This window comes from Lissotriton vulgaris, chromosome 2_1 (assembly GCF_964263255.1).
Source record: "Lissotriton vulgaris chromosome 2_1, aLisVul1.2, whole genome shotgun sequence".
Lineage (NCBI taxonomy): Eukaryota > Metazoa > Chordata > Amphibia > Caudata > Salamandridae > Lissotriton > Lissotriton vulgaris.
The window spans coordinates 1,759,002,672-1,759,025,539 of record NC_141687.1 but is presented as its reverse complement, the minus strand read 5'-3'; the positions used below and the strand labels follow the sequence as shown (position 1 = coordinate 1,759,025,539).

At 45.3% G+C, this 22,868-nt stretch overlaps 1 protein-coding gene across 1 annotated transcript in view; it reads left to right on the top strand.

Moving 5' to 3' along the window:
- Positions 1-22,868, top strand: part of LOC147733247 (uncharacterized) — a 531,395-nt gene that overhangs the window by 262,447 nt on the left and 246,080 nt on the right. The window lies entirely within an intron of this gene.

Genomic DNA, 22,868 nt, shown 5'->3' with positions numbered 1-22,868 from the left:
CATGCAAGGTTCAGTCTGGAGCGTAGCTGTTAACACCTGGCATATATTGGCCAACAAGCGTGTATTGGCTTACCAAATCAATTATTAGTGCACTCTCACTGCTCTCGGTAGACTGCGTTAATGCATATGTATTAATGTTATTCAAGGTAGAGGGCACCCCAAGATAGTTATTGTGCTCCCAGAAAAGTTAAAGATTGGGGTGGTCAATAACTACCCAGGAGTTCCCTTCCTCTCAGATACTATTGCTTTTGAAAAACAGACTACTGAACTTTGGGGTGAAATTCACAAAATTGTTGATATGTTGTTCAAGGTACTATTCTGGTGTAGGGCTACATGCATCAAACTGGTTGGGTTTATTGTGGTAATAAAGAACCACAATTTTTTCCCTATTGAAATGTATTGTAATACATGCTTACTTTTAAGGGATATAAAAAGAGTGAAAAAAGATTTTAGTCACATTATAAATCATCAACAGTTCAGCAGGTCCTCCTGGTTCCCACGGGCTACTAACAGCATCACTATTAATTTGCATAATACTCTCAAGGTCTAGCGTTCCACATTTTTTTCACACAAATCATGGATATCTATTCCGCCTCAGAAGTCCTTAGTTCTATTCAGGACTCCGCCCTGCCAGCTGACCTCCCCTCTTGGCCTAGTTTGCCTTTGGCCCCCCGAGGACATTTGTCCAACTTTCCTCTACTTTCCTATGAAGTCCTAAATGGCCTTCTCGACAAACTCAAATCGGGACCCCCCCCTGGACCCCTGCCCCCTTAAAATTTTGAAAAATTGCAGAGAAGTCCTGCTCCCCCCTTATCTTGATGTAATGAATTTGGCAATTTCGAACGGCGTCTTCACTGCAACCTGGAAGCTGGCCATTCTCAAGCCTTTACTGAAAAAGCCCACCTTGGATCCTGGAATCCTAAAAATTTTCGGCCCATATCTCTCCTCCCTGCCCCCTGCAAGATGCTTGAGGCCCACCTCAATCACCATCTCAGCGCCTTCCTGGACAACGCCAGCCTGTTAGACCCCTCTCAGCATGGCTTTAGGAAGGCACACAGCACTGAGTCGGCCCTGACAGTGGTGGTCAACAACATCTGCGCTAAGGTCAACAGGGGTCAGACTACCATTCTTATCCTGCTCGACCTTACAGCCGCTTTTGACACCCTGTCCCCCTCCATCTTGGCCATGAGTCTCGGTGAGATGGGAGTGGATGGACCAGCTTTGGGTCTCCTGACATCCTTCCTCAACCAGCGTGCTCAAAAGGTCAAACTGGGTGACTTCCTTTCCTCTGCCAAGCCTTTGCATTGTGGGTCCCACAGGGCTCATCCCTGATCCCCACACTTTTCAACATATATGTGGCCCCACTTGCAAGACTTGTTAGATCTCATGGACTCAAAGTCCTGTCATCTGCGGACGATACTCAGATAATGGTCTCCCTATCTCACTCTGTGGATTCCTGGGCCTTAAATTTTAAGAACTGCATGGAAGCCGTGGCAGGTTGGATGACCTCGAATTGCCTCAAACTTAATGGGGAAAAAACTGAGGTCCTCATGTTTGGGGGCAAACAAGATCTCTGGTCGGAGGACTGCTGGCCGCCTGCCCTCGGAACATGCCCCAAGCCGTCCCTTGTTGCCCGGAATTCGGGGGTCACTATTGACACCACACTTGCTCTTGACAAGCAAGTCGGCAGGACTGTTTCCACCTGCTGTGACATAAGCAAAAAGCTGATCCATCGCCTCCAAATTGTCCAAAACGCTGCAGCCAGGTTTGTAGTGGATGCCCCAGACGTGTTTCCGTCTCGGGAATCAGAAAAAACCTCCACTGGCTGCCTGTGCAGGCCAGGATTAATTTTAAGGTTCTTGTCCTTACCTACAGTGCCTTACATGGCCTGGGTGCGGAGGACATCGGGTCTCTCGTGTCCCTCTACACCCCGGGCAGGGCCCTGCGATCGGCTCACAAAAACCTTTTGAATATTCCTCGAATCGTCAAGGATAGGTGGGGAGGGAGGGCCTTTTTCTCCTTTGCCCCTAAACTGTGGAACACGCCTCCAGCTAACCTCAAGGGCCAGCCGTGTCTTGCCCTTTTTCGAAAAAAATCTAAAAACCTGGCTTTTCACAGAGTCCTACCTGTAATTCGCCTCTCTCGGGAGCTTCCGACCACTCAGCTGTTTTCATCTAATGTGCCTTGATGCCTCTGGGTTAAGTAGCGCCATACAAATTCCAAATTCATTCATTCATTCATTCACGTTAATGTGGGCGATCTAAACCTACCTCAGTCCAGCAGCCCCTTTCCACATCTTTCTTCAGACTATCCTTCCTCTTTGTCTCCTAATGCCTCCTAAAGTTGAAAATAACATTATTTTGGTAGCCATAGAAGATGTGTTTAATCTTTTGTTCAAATGAATGAAAGTACTATTATAGAGGCGCATAAAACTATTTCCAGAAAGTCCTCATATTTAAAATGAATACATTAGTGCTCTCAGAGCAATGAAATCCTTTGAATGGTTTGTTGTTTGGACATGGATTTTTTCTTTTTATTTCACCCACTTTCTTTGGCCAGTAGTGCACCTCTGTACAGGAATGTGCACTGGCTATATTATCTTTAAAATTTCTATATTTATACTTTATAAATGAATACAGTGGAAGGTAATTAATTAAAACATGTTTGAAAATAAATAGTATATAACTCATACAGAACAATAAGGCAACCGGTTTAAAGCACAGTGAAAACTGTCATAGACTGCACATTTTTCACACACTGGGAACATTTTAAATATATAATGCAAACACATGGAAAGGAATATATACGGCATCTTTATTACTGTATCTTGTAGCAGCAGACACGAGGACTATTTTCAGGAACATATTCAGCCTTCAGTACAGGAAAAGGGATGATTCTAAAGTTATCGTCTCCAGCAGCATGTCCCCCAGTGTAGGTACATTCTATGAGCTAGGTGAGCACTCTAGTTCTTCTTTAGAACTCTGTGATCGTCACAAAAAGGTCCCCGGGGAAGAAAATGTAGTGTGATATGTGGGTGGATACTGTAATGAGGCTTGTCTTAATTACTAGCAATGGATCTCCTTGGTAGATTCCAACCGGCCTGGAGCCAATCAAAATACTGGATTTTGATAGTGTATAACTGTCTGGTTTACACTAAAGCTTGCATGAAAAGTGTCTTGCACTGGTGACATGGACTGCAACCACAGTGTAATCTTTAAATTTGCACTGAAGTTATAGTAACATATTCTGAAGTTCGCAAAGATGCATATGCTGCGTGTTGAAGCACATATCCAACATGATGCCGCCAGTCCATGCTGAAAAGATATCTATTTAAAATTCGATTTATTTTGGAGCCAGTCTAAAGTAATTTAATTCCTGGAGCATCTATAACATGAATAATAAAACAAAGGCATGTTTTTTATCTGTTTATTACAAACCATGTGTTTTGGTGATGTTACGGAACCTGTTTGCAGCCAGTGCTTTATTGGGTTATATGTGTCTGATTTGAATAAAAAAAACTTCAATGCAGAAGTGAACTTTTAAGACTTCCCCAGAAGTAGCCTTGAGATTTCCATGGTAGTGGGAATAGTACTTCGTAGTTAGGCATGAAGAGCGTGGACGTTTTTAGGTCGAGCCTTTTCCATTTGATAGTCACATTAAGTCGCAGAGACTTAGGGCCAGATGTATCAAGGCTTTTGCGACTCGCAAAGGCCGAAATTCGCAGAACTTCGGCCTTTGCGACTCGCAAACCGCCATTTAGCATTTTTTCAGATGTATGAAAAAATCGCAATTTAAGGAATCGCAATTATTTGCGATTCCTTATTTTGCCATAGCATTTAAAGAATCGCAAATTTTGCGATTCCTTAAATGATATGTATGACACATTTTTAAATTGCGATTTTAAGTTAAGGAATCACAAATTACCATCAACTTGTACTTGGTGGTAATTTGCGATTTCTTTTAAAAATGCCCTATTTGGCATTTGTGAGGGTGGCATGTGACACACATACATGCCCATAGGGCATGTATGTGTGCCACATGCACACACATGTAGATTTCAGGGGTGCAGCAGGGTGTCTTTGAGACACCCCTGCACCCTTGAAATAATTCTCAAATTGCGATTAGGAAATTGCGAATTCGCAATTTGAGAATTATTGCACTTTCATTCCTATGGGCCTTCTGGCCCATAGGAATGCATTGGAAATTATTCTTTATTTGCGAATTCGCAAAATGCGAATTCGCAAATAAAGAATAATAAGGAATTGCAAAAAAATTGCGATTTTGTACATACATACCGTTTTGCGAATTCTAAATAGCGATTCGCAAAAAATCGCTATTTAGGATTCGCAAAACGGATTCTTGATACATCTGGCCCTTAACACTGTGAGAGCCTCCCTGCAAAACACGTGTCTGTGAAGTAGTTATGTGCACTGTTAATATGAGTACCATATTTTATTGCTGTCTACTTAATGCTCTGCAGAAAATCCCAACTTTCAGCGGATTTGGTTTACTGTTCATCTGACTGCTTTATGTACTACAACTCCATTCCAGCACTATGTAGAGTGTCACTCTGTTATGTAGTGCTGTGTAAAGCGGACCCTTATTTTATGAAATTTCTATATGTATTATATTGATATTGCTGTGCTTTTGATGCTGAAATGGGCGCTGCTCGTTTACTTTACTCTCACGCCAGGTAAAAGTGATACCCTACTGTATATAGGCTCTGCTTGTAGTGTGCTACTGCTGAACAGCGCTCCGTCAAATAATGCCTGGTTAGTGCTGAAAAAACTTAAATGAATGAGTAAGATTTCTTTCATCTTATGGTTTTAACTTCAATTTCCATTATGAGATGAGACGAAATCTAGGCTGACCTTGTACATCTTCAGTGCAAGAGTTGGTGTGGGGCTCTCATTTTAATTGTAGAAGGGTAGGGAATATGCTTCAGAAATATGAGTAGATATTAAAAGAACAATGTTGAAACTCTTCTAAACAATAACAACACTTAGGAGGCAAATGTGGAAGTGCAGGCTAAGCGCATATTGATAGTCTAGAAAGCAATCTCCAACCTTTTCTATAAAAAGAGCTACTTATGTTCAATGAATATCATCTGAGCAACAAATAATATTAGCGTTGTACTTGTGATCACAGTCAGACAAGATAAATAGGTCACTCCCCCTCCACGCAGCGCCGCCTGTGTGCCCCTGCTGCCACTGCAGAGGACTCGCTGGTAAGTGTGCTCCCTCTTAGTGCCACATTTTTTGTACTGTGCCACTCGCTCTTCCCCCCCTTTTTGTGCCCCATTTTGCTTGTGTTCCACTTGTTGTACCCCCGTTTGTGCCCCATTTTGCTCTCTGTGCCACTCGTTTTCTCCCCCTCTTTGTGTCCCATTTTGCTTTCTGTGCCACTGTTTTCCCGCCGCCTTGCCCCCTGCGGCCCCGCCCCCCTGCCCACTCGCTGCTCCCGCCTCCCAGCTGCTCCTCCCTCCCACCTTCCCATATATGCCGAACGCTGCGCGGTGAGGAGAGCGACCCCTGACCCTCCTGGTAGGTCGCTCCCCCTCCACGCAGCGCCACCTGTGTGCCCCTACTGCCACTGCCGAGGACTCGCTGGTAAGTGTGCTCCCTCTTAGTGCCCCATTTTTTGTTCTGTGCCACTCGCTCTTTCCCCCCTTTTTGTGCCCCATTTTGCTTGTGTACAACTCTTTTTCCCCCCGTTTGTGCCTCATTTTGCTCTCTGTGCCACTCGTTTTCTCCTCCTCTTTGTTTCCCATTTTGCTTTCTGTGCCACTGTTTTCCCGCCGCTGTGCCCCCTGCGGCCCCACCTCCCTGCCCACTCGCTGCTCCCGCTTCCTAGCTGATCCTCCCACCCACATCCCCATATATGCCAGACTCTGGAAGGTCGCGCCTAAGGCAAGCCCGTCTTTGCCCGTCCATGCCAGGACCGCGCCCAGTGCCAGAACCCTTGCCCCCATGAATGCCATGGCACCAGACTCCGATACAACGCCAGCACCCTCCACGCACTCAACGCCGGCCGAGACCACAGCTGCTTCCAGGCTGCCCCAAAACACACCCACTGACCTTTCTCCTGCCGCACCTGCAGCTTCACCTGCGACAGAGCCACCAAACCACCAAGGACCGGACCCAACCACCTCCGCTGCATACTCCTAAACACACGCTCCGCACCCAAACACGCCATCGAGCTCTGGGACCTGCTCGACACCTCCACCCCAGACGTTGCCTTCCTGACCGAGACCTGGTGGAACGACTCCTCGGCTCCCAACATCGCCATAGCCGTCCCAGACAGATACAAAATCGCCCGCAGAGACCGCACCAACGGAATTGGAGGAGGAATAGCCATCGTCCACAAGTCCACCCTCAAGTTGTCCACCCACTCAGACGACACACTCAGTATTGCCGAAAACCTGCACTTCCGGATCCACACTGACCCCAACACCACCCTCAGAGGAACACTCGTCTACAGACCCCCCCGGACCCCAGCCACAGTTCAGCGACTCCATCGCCGTCCTCGTCAGCACCCACATACTCGCCTCCACGGAATACACCCACCTTCTGCCCTAGCCGCTGTCCCCCGCATCCAACGAACGACCTCCGGTGGCAGATCCTTCTTCTTCCTCGTCGCCAAAACCTAGAACACCCTCCCTACCCACCTACGGCAGACCCAAGACCTGCTCACCTTCAGAAGACTCCTCAAGACCTGGCTCTTCGAGCAGTAGCAGCACCCCGCAATGCCTCCCCCTCAGCGCCTTGAGACCCTCACGGGTAAGTAGGACACTGTATAAATACAATGATAGATTGATTGATTAGTGGCCATGATACGCAAAATTACCAGCAGCGATCACCTCAGTTCATCAGGCATGGTTGCCAGTAGAAATGTAAAAAATATGTGGTCAATGTAGAACGCCACTTCATTGGTAATGCATAACAGCCATAGCTGCAATGCCACCGGCACCTAGGTAATTACATTACTATAAATCTCCCCTGCGTCCTGCTATTTACTACTCAAACATCAGATTTAAATATTTTTGGAAATTCAGCTATTATTCTCAAAACATCAGTTTATGAGTTCTGAAGATATATGCAGTTTCTGCCTCAAATACACACTTTTCAATTTTGGTGTACATATATAATTCACCCAAGCAAAATATTCTAATTTAGAAGGCTGGCCTGCACACAGGAGAGCTACTCGTAGGTAAGTGAGGAGCTACCAGTAGCTCATGAACTACTACTTGAGAAGCCTGAGATCTGGAAGGGAGCATGAGCTATAATGAAACATCAGATTGCACATCATAGTGGGCTTATCTACATCCAAAATCCAGCCGTAATGAAAGGAGTCATGTAAATCTGGTTGGATTGATGTAAGAAGCCCACTGGGTTCAGGCTGATTGTATATCTGATTGATGGGAACAATAAAGATCCTTTTTTGAATCATGGAACATGAACTTTGACTGTCTTTTTCATCACAATACTTATTGAGAGCTGCTTGAGCTGTAATGACGAACAAACACGAGAGTATAATTTATTAATTAACTTTGATGCTACCTCTCATTCTTGTATGTGTTTGTAATAGTCCCCCCAGTTCTGTACTCTGTTGCTCTCGAGCTTAGGGGCTGATTACGATGGAGGATTTTCCGCATCCTCTGGGCCGGCGGAAGCCACCGCCGGCCCGAAGGATGCGGAAAATCCTCTGCGGACCCACCAAAGACCCACTGCCACATTAGGATGGCTGGTGGGTCCTGGTTTCAGTCCGCCGCTTTTCCGAGGGCGGTTGACTTACAACCGCGGCGGAAAAGCTGTAACATGGCTGGCGGTGTCTATCAGATACCGCCAGCCATATTAGGATAGTGTTAAAGAGATGCTTTTCCACGGCGGCTTTTCCGCCGTGGAAAAGCATACGGAATTTGACTTTGGGGGCCCGTTGCGGGCCCCCTGGGTGAAGGCGGAGTGGGGGATGCAAGTGGGGTGTACCCATGGTACCCCCCTGCATTTGTATGCAGAAATCGGCAGGCACCACGCGGTGCCTGCCGCTTTCTGCATACAAATGCAATGTATGCATTTTTAACATTGCGGCGGGTGCAGCTTGAAGCTGCACCCGCCGCAATGTTAAAGATAGAAGATGTGACCGCCACCCTGGCAGTCACATCCTAATCTGCACGGAGGGAACGCCGCTGCCCATGCGTACATTCCCTCCTACTCTGGGGTCGCGGACGGACTCAAGTCCGTCCGCGATCCTAATGAGCCCCTTTGCGCTCTACATAGACCAGAGCATACACACGAACTACATGAGTTGCTGGTACCCGGATTTACATTACGCTGCCGCAGCCAAGGCATGTTATACTCAACGATGAGGACATTTTAAGTCTGATACCAACCAGAAAATGCTTGCCCAGCGAAGCGATGAAGAATTTCTAAAAAGCTGGCATCCCCCTCCTCTTCTGAACCGAGCTCTCGTAATTTACTCAGGATTGTTTGCCTCTCGTCATCTGTTTGATCAAGATAGCACTCACCCTAGTAAATTATTTTTGTTATTGCCTCGCTATTTATTTAGGATTGATAACAAAGTTACGAAATAAATACTATATCTACTAATTAAAAAAGTGTACATAGGGATACGATTCTTATCTTAGGGCAATAACGAGTTCTGGCAATATCACGAAGAAGTACATACTTTAATGTAGTATATATTTTTACAAATATTCAGTATTAAGCATTTAGTCACTTGAGGTCAAAGGGGTGGAGTGTGCAAAGGGATAGCCTTGTGGAGAGTATGTTAGCACACAAATGACTCACAGTTGAGGAGGTGAATTTTTCAAACAATTTTGAAGGTATGATGGAAGGATATAAATATGATAACAATTTAAGGTCAGTACAAAGAGGCAGGGTGAGCAGATGGAACGAGCGATAGCGAGATTGTGTGCTTAGGAACAGTGAGGTGGCGAAGGTTTACAGACCAGAAGTTTTGGAGAGTGAGTGTTAAAAGCAACAAAGCCACATGCTAGCGAAGAGACCATGAATTGTAGACATAGAGAGGACCTGTTAACAGTGAACTACGATGGGGTGGCTTTAAGCAAGAGTGAAGGGCACATAGTCACAAAATTGATCACTTTGTGAACGGGGAGAAGGCATATTGTGGGGGATCTTTCAGTACACACTTTGTTGAAGACAAGTGTGTTTGAACGATTTGGATCAAGAGAAAGTGACAGATTTTTTATCATACTGAGAAAATGGTATTTAGCTGCAGTAACTGTGGCCGTGGTATCAAATAGTACTCCAAGATTTCTGGTAGAAGGTGAAAGGTCAAAAATATCAAGTGGAAGATATATGACTTAAGCCAACGGAGACGGGTTAGCTAAGGTTGGAAAATAGCTAATTTCATTTTTGTATGATTTGAAATGAGGGATTGCACTCATTCAGTACCCAATGGCAATGAAGCAGTAGGAGATTTAATTATGCAGCCAAAGTGTGGAAAAGACGACAACAATTAAATGTAATTGATATATGAGAAGCCAAGAGGAAATAATATTGACCAGGATTAGGGCTATAGTGAGAAGAATTGATGGCCATTGAGCAGTCTTTGGGGAATGACAGCTGGAAGATATGTGGACGAGTGCTGGGACAAGACTCATTAGAGAGAAAGAGAGCGGTTGAATAGGTAGACGGAGAGCCACTGGAGGGCACTGCCATCGATACCAAGAGGTGAAAATGTTAAGGACGATGGGGTGGACGACTACCTCAAATGCAGTTAAGTTGGGGGATGCAAACCAGTATTTGTGGTGCACCAAAGTGAGGAACACAATAAGTAAGGCTTGCAATAGAGCAATCTATGGTGAGTGAAGAGCGTGGAAGTCAGACCACACCGAATAGAGATGATTGTGAATAAATAGAAAGAGAATAATTCTGCTAAATACAAGACAGTTTCAAGAGAACAACAGCAGACTGGAAGCTTTGTGGTTAGAGACAAGTGGCTAGAAACATGTTAGATAGGTGAGAAACAGACGGCCAAAATGACATGCGGTGTGAAAGTAGGTAAAAGTAAGTGGATGCGCCTACTTAGGTGGAAGGATGAGGAGTGTGAGCTTTGTGTTGAGTTTATTCCAAATATTGTGGATCTTAGAGTTTAATTATTGTACAAAGTCAACAGCAGAGATATTAGTTTGAATAAGTGTAATGGATTCTTTTAATGAGACTGGAGTGATGAAATAGTGTTCTGTGAGTAGATGGCTGTAGCAGTAACAATGGTGGCTATAAGGGCATGGAGCACTGTCTCATAATCCTCAAGATTTGAAGGGGTAGAACTATTTATAAACTAGAACATATGTTTAGGAAGCAAGGCCCTCTTGATCAGTGATACACTGCTGCGTAATTCCAGAGGCAAGGTCAACCATCGGTCCTCCTAGCATCCTACACTATAGATTACAGTTCCATGGCACTGCTTTTCCTCCCCATGTATGTTGTTATCTCCTTGCACTGTCTAAACCACAGCTGAACGGATGTATGATATCACACGCATGCTTTTACATCGCATGCTTTTACATTGCAAGTTTTACAACGCATGCCTTTACAACGCATAGTGTTGAGGGGTGCTGGATAGTGAATAGTTTAATTTACTATTCCAACTCCAGTCCCCGTGGATAGTAGGGAAGGGGTTGGATAGTAAATTAAATCTATTCCCTATCCTAGAGCGCCCCCCTGCGCAATGCGTTGTAATGGTTTGCGTTGTAAAAGTTGCGATGTAAAAGCACTGTGTGGTAAAAGTTGCGTTGTAAAGGATGTTTCCCCAGCTGAACATCCAATCTCATGCTTTCTCTGTTAATGTTAAAACTATGATGTATCCATTTTACATTGGCCCTAAATTGACCCCTTGGTTGCACGTATATTAGATAATGTTCGACCTAACGATCTGTAATTATCCTACTAAAGGGAAGCCAGTTACCACAATCACATCACAAAGAACGCCTTTCGATTGTTGTCAAGGGTCGCACCTACTAGTGCCTCCATTCGTGTCTACCCGAATCTTGTTAACACCTCTCCTGCGCGTCTTCTCGCGATTAGAAATGCGCAAGTGTCCTGATACCCAGTGCCGCAGCATGGCCTCAAGCTGGCACAGTTCATTCAGTGTCTGCCCTGCCATGCGGATGGGTTCTGTCTGGGCACAGGGAGAGGTAGACGTTTTACAGATAGCGCAAGCGCACTTGGCATCACTTGGTAGATGATAGGTTGCGAATTGCGCAGAAACTCATTTTTTTCATGTTTTAGTTAACAAATGTACAACCTTGACCCAGAACGGAATGCTGGTACTATACTAAGTAAATAAAGTGCAAAATCAGAGAAACAGTGGACGTTATGTTAAAATACTGTAGAAATAAACATAGCTTGAAACATGTATCCAGTCAACAAGGGAAATCAAGTCATATATGTCAACATTAAGAAACCAAGAAAGGCCAGTGTGAACACAGGTACACCCAGAGGGGTAAGCTCTACTATGTAATACACATGTTCTATATGTCACACTAATCTGCAGGTAATTTCCCATTGAGGACCAGTTCTCTTATTTTTTTAAACTAAGCCTACATCAACCAGCCTATAAAAAAGTAGGCTGTGGCATGGGTGCTTGCATTTGTGGCAGGAACCCTTTGCCCACTGAGCCCTGTTTATGAGCAGAGAACATCAGTCTACATCATTTGTCCCATTGTGTATGGCAGTTCCTTGCATAAAGGGTTATGGCAGTTCCTTGCATAAAGCGTTATATGGCATGTTAATCCTTTGGCCTCAGTGCTTGTTTCTAGCTCCATTACCTGAAGCTTGGTGCCACCTAGGATATGCATGAGACTTGCCCTGCCAAGCACTTGACTATATTTTGAAGAGTTTTGACTTCCAGATATGGTCAGGCTCCTCAGTAGGGCAGATATGGGATGATGTAACCTTTCCACTGCACATAGCTCTCCGCACATACTTCAAGGAAACACAGAAGCGTAATCGTGATGGACATTGTGATGATGTCACGGAAAATACAGCCGGCTGCGGACCGAGCAGCGAGGTTCCCATGGGTAGTGGAGGGGCTCTTTCCTTGTAATGGCTTTTATTTTAAACAGATAAAAGTTTGTGCTATTTTTGAACCAGGGCCCGTCCACACCCAATCTACAGACACAATTTTCCTCTCTAAGGGAAAACTCTGCTTATAAATAGCTTGCTGTAGGAAGTGTATTGCGAGGCCTGTCAAGGCGAGGCACATTTATCCTAATACCAGGGAAGCAACATAGGCCTCTGCAGCTCCTGCGGCGTAGGGGCGCCCACTTTTCAGAGGGATCCCATACAGTCTCAGGTCTATGATATATGTGAGCATGGGCGTCTTAGTGGGGCCTAATCACTTTTCGTTACACCACTGCCTAATACTGCTACCACATTACAGCAATCTCAGAAGTGGCTGCAATAGGACAGCAGTGTTCCTCCGTTTGCTAATGAGGAGTAAGCTTGGATTCTGTCCTTCTTCCTAACTCAATGGCACTTTTTTCGTCTACCAGTGCTTCAAATTCAACTTTACTCCACTTCATTGCATTTTTCTCAAACCAGATTTCCACAAATTTGGAGTTCACCTCAGAGAGCACAATTGCTTTGGCTGAGAGATGAAAGAATGTGTCTGTGCAATATAAACAAGCATTGGCAAAGCCAATAGTTCTTGCCTATCTAATGCACATGCAGAGCTGTTGCTTTTGCCAATGATTTCAGAATACTGGAAGAAAAGCCAACACATATCTTATAGTAGCTCAAACCTGTATATGGAATTCAGTGTTTTCAATCTTTATAAATGGCATGGCTTATTTTTCAAATGTTTTGCACTCAGGAAACTCTGAACAGAATAAAAAAAATATTAAGAAACGGTCAGAATTTAAATGGAAATACTTAATTTAAATTACACAGGATTCAGCCATTTGGTCTTCTGCAGTAGCTCAGAGAGCAGATTTATGGACCTCCTGTAGAGATGCCATGCTAAGTACACCTTCAGCCTCAGACTAATAGAAAATATTTTGGGACACAATATTTATGTCGGATGATATTTCTGTTCATGATATTTTGACATTTAATTGAAATGGGGTGACTATGGATCAGAGCTGTGAGAATTTCCGCAGTTTTTTAAAAATACCATGCATAGGACGCATTTGCGGGTCCGGGCGGTAAACTTCATTATTCGAGGAAATGTTTAGTTTCACATCAACTGGGCAAAGAGGCTTTTTAAAGTCGCTGTTAAAATTAAACACAACACATCGGGAACGCTAAAAGTCTAACGTGTTTAATACAAAAATTGCAAGCAACACAGTAAATAATCAGGAGACAATTGTCTCGCTCACGAAGGTCAGTTGGAGCATGTAATGCTGAAATGCATGCAATTTTGGACAATTTTTATACACTTTTTTTAGATGAAGCATAAATATCTTATAGAAACTTGTTACTTAGTGAAACTAAGGAGCACTTGGCATGGTCTTTGGAGAAAATGTGAGACATCCTTGAAACTAAGATACAAATAAATAAGCACGCTGATGAATTCATTACCTGCTAAAATCATGCTTCTGGTTGCCAACATGGAAAGCGAGGCTACGCTTTACTACGTGACGTAGGAAACGTACAAATGCACATCCTCAAATAAAATTGGATTGTATGCCTACTAGAGCCATGAAACGTAGCAGGCGTATTCAGGCAAAGGGGCACTTCAGATTAATAAAAAACGGCATCCACATTGGATTATAAAATATATCAAAATACATTGTGATACACAGGTGTGAATGGACATTAATGTTAAAGCAATAGGAATACATGATTATATTTTTACAGTCGCCAAGCTATAAATCTCCTTTGGTTGTGCCTGAAGTGTAAATCTTCTTTTAGAATGCCGGGGAATGCGTACTAAATGTAATACAGTCTAAGCACATTGCATGGAAAACCCAGAGCTTGAAGTTCAGAAAGAAAGAAGAAATAATTACAACAAAGTATGGTCAAAAGACGAAACGAAAGGCTTGGCTGACTTTGGGGAAACGATGATGATGAGGCAATGGAAAAACAAAGGAAACAAATGGTAAGACCTGTAAATACGGTTCGAGTAAAATACGCTGAAACTTGCGAGGAAACATGGCTTTCCCTGGGAGAATTGAACCTAATCTTGTTCGGCAGCGTATTCCCTAATGATCTGTGCTGCAGCATTCTGTAGTACATGTCTTGAGTTCAAGACAAATGTGGTGCCTTGTGTTGTGGCTTCTGCTGATGGCAGATGTGCTACTGAGGAAAATCTACAAAGTTCAGCAGTTTCTCTAAGATGGCTTATATTTATAATGGAGCAGTCCACAGTATGGTGTTTTTATCCCCTTTTTGTATGCATCAATGGCGCCTGTTCTTGCAGTGTCCAAAGCCCAAACCCAGAAGAAAAGCACAACTAGAAAGAGATATGACCCCTACATTTGGGTGCTTGTGAGTACGTCATATGCTGGCGGTGAGAACTGAGCCTTGAATGTGGTATGGGAACTGTTCTTATTAATTTACTTTTAACTGGTACTCTCTGCGAGGTGAAGAGTCTACAGGAAGAAGTGAACCTTTGATGATGAATCAGACACAAGAGTATCACAAATTGAGGTTTTCCACTAGAAACCAATCTCTGCCTCTCAATGGCTATTGTTCAGCTCTGTGGGGTGTCCAGGGTTTAGAATGTGACTAGTCCTTCTTGTCCAATAAAATAGCACTGGTCTCTTTTTTCCCCTCAAAGTGTGTTTGAGATGGAGTTGGTAGCCATATTAGATCCATTCTGGCAGACTCTCATTGTCTTCTGATTTTTGTAGATAAAGACAATTTACGGAGTCCTTCAGAACCTAGCATTTTGAAAATAGATGTGAGATGGGCAGGGTTAGAACTTGTGTTTTCCAAACGCTTAGGTAGACCGGTATTGTGTCTTTATTGGTCAGTCCCGGTCCCTACAGCTAAGGGAGGCTTGGTCCAAAGTGACTGGGCTGAGACCATCCAAGAGGAGACATAGAAAAGGCAGAAGAGCCAGCTTGGGTATGGTGTTCTGAGGTGGCCGACAGAGACTGTTTCACCCCAAGCCAACAGGCACTCACAAACATACCCAACCCCTGCCACTCATGTAGTTCCCAGATCCTAAGGATACAACGGAGGCACTTAACAAGATTTAATACAATATTGAACGATGTACTGTAGGACTGTTTAGGTGCAAATGTAAAGACCTACAAAGTGTACTGTTGTTGATAAAAAAAAACAAATGTAGTTAAGCTGCTACCAGATGTAATTAATATTCTGAAGAGGAAACCCATTCGAAAGGCTTGAGAGTGACTACTTCTCTTTTGAGGACCACTCTACGCAGAGTTAATTCATAGTGGCTTTCCAAAATGCTGATGGTGGTGGTGGGGTGATAGGTGGATGACAGAGGTTTAACATATAGAACAGGTGATCTTAACAGTTAAATGCTGCCCCCTGACCCGGCATAGTTCTAAAGGAAGGTGGCTTGACCAAAAAGGTGTGCTCAACCGAGTATTAAGCGTTTGAAGGATTGATGTCTGCTGTGCGGGTCTGCTTATATACATTGGGGTTGAGCCATCAAGTTCGGCTAGTTGGGACTTCCTGACAGCAATTGCAGCTAGATTCAAGATGTTCTTTCCTAAGGTAGTACCCAAAAATGGGTTTAGTCTGGAGCTAGGTGTTGATTCCAACTCTAAAACGAGTGCAGAAAAAGTAATACATTCTATAGCAAGTAGGGAAGTAAGAGCACATGGCACAGAAGAAAGTCACCCCTTCCTTTTATGTAAGGTGATTCACTCACACTACTAAACCTCTAGAGAGAAAAACCATGGCAACCTTGAAAACAACACACAAACACACACCAAGGTCAGAAGCGGCGCATCTTCTCTCACGCTCTCTGCAACAAAGCCTTTTTTGCAGCATGTCTGTAAACCTCACGCACCTCAGTCAACATCCCTCATTCAAGTTTTACTAAGTTTCGAAACCCTTTCAATCATAAACATCTGAAAGGGCATCCAGGAGCTGACGAAAAGTGGAGCGTTTGTGTCCTGTTTGGGTTATTAAGTGCTAGACAAAAGCTTTAGTGTAGTACAGTAGAATATGTGAGACCCTAAAAAGGGGGCAGTCTCGTGCATCGTACCTATTTAGAGGTTTCTCCTCTATGCAGAAGTCCATTGATCTAATCACACCCTAACTCAAGTGGTAGTGGAAAGGGGCAGGTAAGTGGTGACCACAATGGGCTCAGACAGGAAGGGGTGGGTAGTAGACCATGCCCTCAGGGGAACAGAAAAATCTTTGTTGGAGCCAATCCCTGTGGTTATTATTATGTAACTTGAAATCAACCATCATGCTTGCTCCTCAGTGCTGAATTTCAGAGTTGTTTAATACTTCCTGACTTAATGTAAGCCTCGGTGTCCACCGTCATATACTGACATGCAATAATAATGCATGGCCGCATCTGTAAACTAACTTTATTTGGTTGGTTTTGTTTAAATTAACATTTATCTTTTTGCTGTTGTGTATATGGATACACGAGATAAGATACTTGCCAAGGCACTCTGTTCACACCACCCTACGTCACACAGATGAGTTATGAAAGAACCATTGGAGGTTTCTGTTGACTTATGATTGCATTTATACTCCATCAGTGAGTAAGGCGGATGGATTCTAATTGTCCCCATGGATACCCTGCCATTGTTGTATTTATTACAAAGGAACCCGTCCTCAACGATAGCGGATTAGAAGCCCAGTTGTTCGCTGCTCTTACATAAGACCAGTAAAGAATATGCTTCTTTTTTCACTGTTTGTAAGACTGGGCATTGAAATAATAGGCTCTGAAGCATTACAATCCTGGGAGCTGATCTGCTTCCTCCCTCCAGTCTCAGGAGACCTGGAGTAGGCTCCAGAATGGTACCCTTGGAAGGCAGCAGGATGCCATTGAAGTTTTTGCAGTTTTAGAATTGGTTGGGAAAAAAGTCTGAGAGGCCGGCATGCCTCTGGTCCTTGGGTCCTCCTAGAGGCAGGGGCCTATGCAATTAAACAATTGTAAATGGCGTCGCTCTTAATAACGGGGGTCCCAGGGACATCATAGACATAAATAGCATAAGACATTGTTCTGTAGTAGGGGATCCTATGTATAGTCATAATCTAGTGAATAGTCCCGCCCATTGCGTGGACCCCGGAGCAATCGAAATAGTCTCTTAAGTTGTCTTCTTCTGCAGTCCTGCATAGACACTTAAGAGAAAATCAAAGACAAATAAGGCAGCCTAAAACTACAAGGCTACACTGGCCAGCACTTCATCTTGAAGTGAAAAAAGATAGCCAAATAATATTACATTTTATACACTTTGCAAAGTTCACACCTAGATAAACTCCCCTTCACAAAAATCCTTTGTCATGATAGAGAGGAAGGGTTGGACAGACAAGCCCCAAAGGCTGCCATTATGTGTCTGGAAAAGGGTACCGCGCCTTTAAGGAACTCTCCAGAGACCCTCGGTATCCCAGGATGCACATCGAAGGCCTTTTACTTTCAGTTCTTTTTTCCGGCTCCTGCTAGCAGGAACCTGGAGCATTGAGCTCTACCTTTTTGGGTATATCTTCAATTTTTGGAACGTTTCCAGTGTTTTGAGTGTTTCACTCGACGTCTGGGGTTTTCCTCTTCCAGTTGCTATATTTTTTGACCAGTTTTGCCACCTCTATATTGTCGAAATGCCAGCTTTATTCGACAAGTGCCCTGATCCTCCTCCTTCTTCTCTTCCGCAGCTTCCTCCACCTCCTCCTCCTCCTCCTCCTTCACCACCTCCACCTCTGCCACCATTGCCTCGGCCTCCACTACCGAGCCCTGTGGTTCCGGCACTGCCTGTTCCGCTTCCGCAGCCCCCGAGGCCGGTGGTTCCTGCAAGGCCCAGAAAGAAAAGGTCAAGATCCAGAGGGAGGCATCGCTCTCGCAGTGAGCGTCGATCCTCAACAAGGTTACTCCACCGTCGGCGGAGGGACAGGTCACGGTCCAGGTATACGGACTCATCCTGTCTCCCACTTTGTCGGACTCTCCTCCAACGAGAGTGTCCCCAGTGAATGACATTGCGACTTTCCAAGATGTGCTGCTGAGGGGGGCAGCGAAGTTGGGGATCACATTGACTGTGCCCACCCCTACCACCTCCGTGATCTTTGAAACGTTGCAATGCAGGCATTTCTCTCACCCCTTGCTGCCTTTGGTGCCAGGACTGGAAGAACCGGCCATGGAGCTGTTTCTGACGCCGGCCTCGGTGAAGTCGGTGCCATCGAGACTTCAAAAGAAGTACAGGCCCCCGGATTCTGATCCAGCATTCTTAAGAGCAGATCCTGTACCGGATTCTGTCATTGTGACAGCGGCCAAGAAACAGCACTCTACTGTCCCATCGTCTACGGTCCCTCCGGACAAGGAGAGCAGACATATGGATTTGGCAGGAAGGAAAGTCTGCAGTTCGGCTGCCACTTCGATGAAGGCAGCTAGTCCATCAGCGCTTTTGGGCAGATATTATCGCTCATTGTGGGAGTCCCTGCAACAATTTTTTGGGCTCCTCCCGAGAGACAGGAGGGAAGACTTCCAGGAGATTCTGAATGAGGGCATGATGGTCTTGAATCAGGTCATCAGTTCTGCGGTGGATGCCTCTCTCCTGGCCGCGCATGGGTACTGCCATGGCATTAACCTGAGGCGACATTCCTGGTTGCGCCTTACCTCTCTTAAGCCTGAGGCACAACAGAGAATTGCTAATTTGCCTTTTTCAGGATCCACCCTCTTTGGTGCTCATGTGGACGAGGAGATGGCCCGCATGAAGGCGGAAGTGGAAACGCTGAAGGCTGTAGGTATGGAGAAACCAAAGAAGCAGCGGAAGTCATACCGTCCCTTCCAGAGGCGTTACTCTTCCCAGAGGTATCAATAGGGCCAAGGTCACCGAGCAGGCCAACAGCAGCAGCAACAGCCATACCAGCGACAAACATTCCAAAAACATCAGAGGGGCAGAAGCGGACAGCAGTCCTCCTCGGTGAATAAGGGCCCGGCCGGGTCTAAGCCTTGAGGAGTTACTTCCCCCTCGTCCGTTACCCGCTCTGGTGGGGGCAAGCATACAGAATTACTTGGCAGAGTGGAGAAAAATTACTCAGGACATGTGGGTGCTGAATATTGTTTGCAATGGATACAGTCTTCGATTTGTCAGCCCTCTCCAGCTATTCCACTGGTCCCTTCGCACTACCAACTGCGAGAACTACAAGCGGAGGACGATACCCTGTTAAGAAAAATGGCGATAGAAGATGTCCCTCTGTCTCAAAGAGGAAAGGGTCTATACTCATGGTTCTTTCTGGTACGCAAAAAGGACAAGAACGAGTTCAGGCCCATTCTGGATTTGCGGCATGCAAACAAGTGGATTCGCAGGGAGAAATTTTGCATGCTGTCCTTGCACCAGATTTATCCTCAGCTGCAGCGAGGAGACTGGCTTTGTGCAATAGATCTACAGGATGCGTACTTCCATGTGCCCATTGCACGGAAACACCGGAAGTTCCTGCGATTTCTAGTCGGCACCAATCATTATCAATACACCATACTACCGTTTGGACTGAAGTCTGCACTCAGGATTTTCTCAAAATGCATGGCAGTGGTGGCAGCACACCTGAGAAAGAACAAGGTGTTTGTCTACCCGTACCTGGACGACTGGTTGATCAAAGCCTCCACCTTCCAGGAAGCGAAATTGCATTTCAACAGGACGGCCGTTCTGTTGAATCAACTGGGTTTGCACATCAACATGTCCAAGTCCGTTCCGACTCCTGTTCAGTACCTGCAGTACTTGGGAGCCTCCATCAATACTATCAGAACAAGCGTGTCTCCTTCAGAGGAGCGACGCTTATTGATCCTTCGGAAGGCTCAGAATCTCCTGTCGATTCCATCAACGACAGTAAGGACGGTGTCTTATCTTCTGGGGTCGATAGCCTCTTGCATCTTCCTCACACCACATGCACGCCTTCACATGAGACTGCTGCAGGAGTGTTTGTAGGATCAATGGGACCAGAAACTAAGGAGCTGGGATGACAGGATCCAACTGTCTCTACACGCTCAGCGGTCTCTGAGATGGTGGTGTTCGGCAGAGAATCTCCTCAAGGGGGTCCCTTTCCATGAGGACATTCCCACACAGACTATTGTGATGGATGCATCTCTCCACGGCTGGGAAGCGCATTCAGACCATCTTCAGATCCAGGGAACGTGGTCCCAGGTGGAATCCACGTACCACATCAACTTTCTGGAACTCAGAGCTGTTCATTTGGCACTGAAAGCCTTTCATCCGTACTTCCAGACCAACTCCTTGCTTTTACAGATGGACAATACGACCACAATGTATTCATTACCTCAACAAGCAGGGCGGCTCGAGATCGCGCACACTGTCTCAAGAAGTGCAGTCAATCTGGCACTGACTGTTAGCCAGAGGACTGATGATAACGGCAACCCATCTACCAGGTGTGCAGAATGCTCAGGCGGATGCACTCAGCGGGCTCGTTCAGAAGAACCACGAGTGGGTCTTAAACGATGAGGTGCTAGGAAACATCTTCGAAAGATGGGTCACTCCAGACATAGATCTGTTCGCCACCACCGAAAACAGAAAATGCAGAGACTTCGCCTCCAGGTTTTACCAACCGGAGTCTCTGGGGAATGCGCTATGGATCAGCTGGCTGAACATCTTTCTGTACGCTTTTCCACCCATTCCCCTGATTCCGGCAGTGCTCGTCAAGCTGTCTCAGTCCAGGGTGCCAATGATCCTCATTGCTCCGGAGTGGCCTCGACAGTGGTGGTTCACAGTCCTGCTCCACCGGTCTCTCCAACCCCATCTGCGGCTTCCATGTCGGCCGGACCTTCTAACGAAGTTCGGGGGGCAGATGGTGCACCCCAACCTCTCATTGTTGAGTTTGGCGGCATGGCTCCTGAGATAGTACAGTATGGACACTTGAACTTGCCTGAGAACTGCATGGAGATGCTCATGGAGGCTGAGAGACCTTCCACCAGGACTTCCTATGCCTACAAGTGGAAGAGGTTCTGCATCTGGTGCACGTCCAAGAATGCTGATCCTACCTCCTGCAAGGAAGATGTCATCCTTCCATATCTCTTGCATTTGGCTCAATCTGGCCTTAATTTCCATTCTATTAAGGTTCACCTCGCAGCATTAACTGCGTATAGGAAATGCCCTTCACAAACATCCTTCTTCCAGATTCCTGTCATTAAAGATTTTTGGGAAAGATTGAAGAAAGTGTTTCCTCCTGTTAGGCGTCCATCGCCTTCATGGGAACTGAATGTGGTGCTGTCTCGGTTGGTGAAGGAGCATTTGAACCCATTCATAAGGCTTCTCTGCAGCATCTTTCCTAAAAGGCGGCCTTCCTGGTGGCTATAACTCCAGCCCGCAGGGTGAGTTAGATTCAGGCCTTGTGTTGCAACGAGCCTTATACAGTGTGTCATGCTTCTAAGGTTGTCATGAGGACTCACCCTAAGTTCCTGCCTAAAGTGTTTTCTGATTTTCATGTCAATCAGACGATAACTTTACCTACGTTCTTTCACCGTCCTTCCTCTCTGGCGGAGAGGTCTCTTCATTCCCTGGATGTAAGAAGGGTGTTGAAGTTCTATTTAGATAAGACTTAGGACATTTGTTAGTCGGACCAATTGTTTGTCAATTATGGTTCGGTCAGGACTGGGCTTGCCACTCCTGTATCCAGTTGTGTTATCAAAAGGCTAATAGGACCTTAGGGGTAAGCCTAAGGCCCATTCTACCAGGGGCAAAGCCGCTACAACAGCTTTGCTACGTAATGTTCCGATTGCAGATAACTGCAGGGCTGCCACTTGGAAGTCGGTCCATACCTTTGACAAACACTACTGCCTGGACTCTGATGCCAGAGCAGACGCTCAGGTTAGGCAGGCTATGTTGAGAAAACTGTTTGCACAGTAATAGTTTTATCTGTTTCCTCCACCGCTGGTTTGGTTTGTTGGGATGGGCTTGCCATTCTATTCACTAGATTATGACTATACACAGAGATCCCCTACTACAGAAGGAGTAGTTTCTTACCTGTAACTCCATTTCTGTAGTAGGGATATCTCTGTTATAGTCATAAGCGCCCGCCCTCCTCCCCGGTGTATAAAATGATAATGTACTGAATGCTACAGGCCTAATTTTTAAACACCTTCAAAAAGAACTGAAAGTTAAAGGCCTTTGGATGTGCATCCGGGGATACCGAGGGTCTCTGGAGAGTTCCTTAAAGGCACGGTTTCCCTTTTTCAGACACATAATGGCAGCCTATGGGGCTTGTCTGTCCAACCCTTCCTCTCTATCATGACAAAGGATTTTTGTGAAGGGGAGTTTCTCTAGCTGTGAAACTTTGCAAAGTGTATAAAATTTAATATTATTTGGCTATCTTTTTTCACTTCAAGATGAAGTGCTGGCCAGTGTAGCCTTGTAGTTTTAGGCTGCATTATTTGTCTTTGATTTTCTCTTAAGAGTCTATGCCGGACTGCAGAAGAAGACAACATAAGAGACAATTTTGATTGCCCCGGGGTCCACGCACATGGGCGGGACTATTCACTAGATTATGACTATAACAGAGATACCCCTACTACAGAACTGGAATTACAGGTAAGAAACTACTCCTTGTCTATCACATCATAGACCACGCAAGCCTTTCTTTTGTGTGTGATGTCACTTTAAACCCCTTGATGTTAAAAGCTCCCTTTTCGTAGCTGGCCTTCTATGATCCTTTATATTTTAATGTTCCACTTTATTGGCCTTCCAAACTGCCTCTGAGAGATGTAGCTGACTGAGATACGTATTG